At 56.3% G+C, this 3,547-nt stretch overlaps 1 non-coding gene across 1 annotated transcript; it reads left to right on the forward strand.

The window, feature by feature from the left end:
* LOC142795159 (small subunit ribosomal RNA) lies at positions 1 to 1,815 on the forward strand. Its single transcript, XR_012892812.1, has one exon. It is a non-coding gene; the product is annotated as a small subunit ribosomal RNA (ribosomal RNA).
* Positions 1,816 to 3,547: the final 1,732 nt, after the last annotated feature.

Here is a 3,547-nt window from a genome sequence, read left to right on the forward strand (position 1 = left end):
TACCTGGTTGATCCTGCCAGTAATCATATGCTTGTCTCAAAGATTAAGCCATGCATGTCTAAGTACATGCCGAAATAAGGCGAAACCGCGAATGGCTCATTAAATCAGTTATGGTTCCTTAGATCGTTTCTTCCTACTTGGATAACTGTGGCAATTCTAGAGCTAATACATGCAGTGAGCCTGGAGCCCTTTGGGTAACGGGTGCTTTTATTAGACCAAGATCGATCGGGTTTCGGCCCGTATTGTGTGGTGACTCTGGATAACTTTGTGCTGATCGCATGGCCACGAGCCGGCGACGTTTCTTTCAAGTGTCTGCCTTATCAACTTTCGATGGTAGGTTACTTGCTTACCATGGTTGTTACGGGTAACGGAGAATCAGGGTTCGATTCCGGAGAGGGAGCCTGAGAAACGGCTACCACATCCAAGGAAGGCAGCAGGCGCGCAAATTACCCACTCCCGGCACGGGGAGGTAGTGACGAAAAATAACAATACGGGACTCTTTTGAGGCCCCGTAATTGAAATGAGTACACTCTAAATCCTTTAACGAGGATCAATTGGAGGGCAAGTCTGGTGCCAGCAGCCGCGGTAATTCCAGCTCCAATAGCGTATACTAAAGCTGCTGCGGTTAAAAAGCTCGTAGTTGGATCTCAGTTCCAGACGAGTAGTGCATCTACCCGATGCGACGGCTCGGACTGAACATCATGCCGGTTCTTTCTTGGTGCACTTCATTGTGTGCCTCGAGATGGCCGGTGCTTTTACTTTGAAAAAATTAGAGTGCTCAACGCAGGCGAGTCGCCTGAATAAACTTGCATGGAATAATAGAACAAGACCTCGTTTCTGTTCTGTTGGTTTTTGGAATACGAGGTAATGATTAAGAGGGACGGACGGGGGCATTCGTATTGCGGCGCTAGAGGTGAAATTCTTGGACCGTCGCAAGACGAACTACTGCGAAAGCATTTGCCAAGAATGTTTTCATTGATCAAGAACGAAAGTCAGAGGTTCGAAGGCGATCAGATACCGCCCTAGTTCTGACCATAAACGATGCCAACCAGCGATCCGCCTGAGTTACTCAAATGACTCGGCGGGCAGCTTCCGGGAAACCAAAGTATTTGGGTTCCGGGGGAAGTATGGTTGCAAAGCTGAAACTTAAAGGAATTGACGGAAGGGCACCACCAGGAGTGGAGCCTGCGGCTTAATTTGACTCAACACGGGAAAACTTACCCGGCCCGGACACTGGGAGGATTGACAGATTGAGAGCTCTTTCTTGATTCGGTGGATGGTGGTGCATGGCCGTTCTTAGTTGGTGGAGCGATTTGTCTGGTTAATTCCGATAACGAACGAGACTCTAGCCTATTAAATAGGTGCGGGGTTCCCAGCACCTTACAACCTTCTTAGAGGGACAAGCGGCTCCTAGCCGCACGAAACAGAGCAATAACAGGTCTGTGATGCCCTTAGATGTCCGGGGCCGCACGCGCGCTACACTGAAGGAAGCAGCGTGTCTTTATCCCTGTCTGAAAAGACTGGGTAACCCGTGGAACTTCTTTCGTGATTGGGATAGGGGCTTGCAATTGTTCCCCTTGAACGAGGAATTCCCAGTAAGCGCGAGTCATAAGCTCGCGTTGATTACGTCCCTGCCCTTTGTACACACCGCCCGTCGCTACTACCGATTGAATGATTTAGTGAGGTCTTCGGACCGATGTCCGGCGCGGCCTTTCGGTTGCGCCGGTCTGTTGGAAAGATGACCAAACTTGATCATTTAGAGGAAGTAAAAGTCGTAACAAGGTTTCCGTAGGTGAACCTGCGGAAGGATCATTAACGGATTGTGAAGGGTGAGCGCCTCAGCTGCGTCTGCGCCCGACACTTTCTGCCGCTGACCCCGTTTGGACGCGGGGTCGGCTTTTCCCCACGGGGCTGCCTGAATGTGGAGCGGCACCCCGTGACAAATTGTTGCGCCCAGCGGACGCCAACACCGCGACCTTGGACGGTCGGCCAGGTGGCGGACGCGGGTACAAACGGCGCAACGCACTCATAGGTCGGCTTTCGACCCGCCACTGCACCGTGGCTCGAAGCGCTCGAAATGCGCGACCCGACCGCTGCGGGACCGCCTAGTACTGTAAACAGGAGCGGCGGAGCGCGAACGGCGAGTCGTGGTTACGTCGGTAGAAGGCGAGGCTGCGCGTTCCCGAAACGCCAGCCGAGTGCCCTCCCGACCGTTCGAGCGTGCAAGAACGAGACCCGACAATCGCGCGGCGACTGCCAAGTACGAGAGGAACGGCACAAGCGTCGGCGGTCGGTCAAGGAACTGGCGATGTGACGGGTCCGCTGTGCACCAGTGCATACCGTCCCGCCGTCCGCGGCAAGCGCCTCCGCGTCCTCGGGTGACGGAGGCTGCCGGTCGGTTCTTGCAGGCGAGGGATCTCGCTGGCACCGGTTCGCGTTGACGCGCGGCCGGTCATGGCACGGCGATGCGACGGCCGAGGTGCGCAGTACTCGATGGAGGAACCGCACGCTCCGATGACCGTCCCGCCCTCCGCGGCGTATGCGTACCGACCGTAATGGTTGCAGCAGCGCCGGCCGGCTTTTGAATTCGCCACACGAAACACGGTGCGAGATCGCGGTTAGGGGAGCGTCGACGTTGCCAGGCGTTTTGCTTGCTGCCGAGGGAAAGGCGGCACGGCCACGTCGCGCTCGTCGCGATTAGCGGGTCTGCGCGCTTTGGGAAGGTGCCGCAACGACTTGCCGAAAGAGGAAGCACGGAAGAACGAGGGACTTGGACGTCCCGACAATTGAACGCACTTGCGGCCAGGCCCTTGCTGGCTTCGTTCTTCCGCCTCGAGTAGGCTCGTACGCGGCTCCGGCGCCGAAAGTGGTCCTTGGCACCGACTTCGGTGGACGTGGGAAGTGCCGCGCAAGTACGGCGCGCCTGGCTCCACCTGTTGGCTAAAGTAGGCAGCCGGATCGGCATTTTGGTGTGCGGTGGCAAACCGTGGATGCGAAAAAAGCTTGTGCGATTTCGTGGAACAAAAAGCGGGGGTCCCCCTTTTTATGCGGAGGAGACCGACCCGCCCGCCGTGGTGAACCGCGACGCCACGGTAAAAACGGGAGAGGCTTGTCGATGGGACCGTGCATCCCGCGCTCCACGGAGGCCGGGAGGCGGCCGCCCGAGGAAATGTGTAGCCGTCGAGGCCCGCATCTGCGTGCACTCTTATCCAAATGGGTGTACCGCAGGCATTTTCTGGTTAGGCGGGCCAATGAGAGCGAGCACACAACGATACCTACGGGTCCGGCTTGGAGAACCGGCTTCGACGCCTCCCGAGTATTTATAGAGGGGTGGACCACGAAAGCACTCGCAAGTAGCGGAAGCGAAACGCCGTCCGAAACACACCGTTTGCTCGATTTGCGGCGGCCGAAAAAGGCGCGGCAGAGTTTTGGAGTCCAAGCGTGCGCTGAAAAGCGCCCTTCTTGGCCACTGTTTGGCCGAGTGCCAGAAACGTTTGGTTTTGACTGTACGGAATTGAACAAACACTTTTTCACGACTCTAAGCGGT

This window comes from Rhipicephalus microplus, unplaced genomic scaffold (assembly GCF_043290135.1).
Source record: "Rhipicephalus microplus isolate Deutch F79 unplaced genomic scaffold, USDA_Rmic scaffold_569, whole genome shotgun sequence".
Classification (NCBI taxonomy): Eukaryota; Metazoa; Arthropoda; class Arachnida; order Ixodida; family Ixodidae; genus Rhipicephalus; species Rhipicephalus microplus.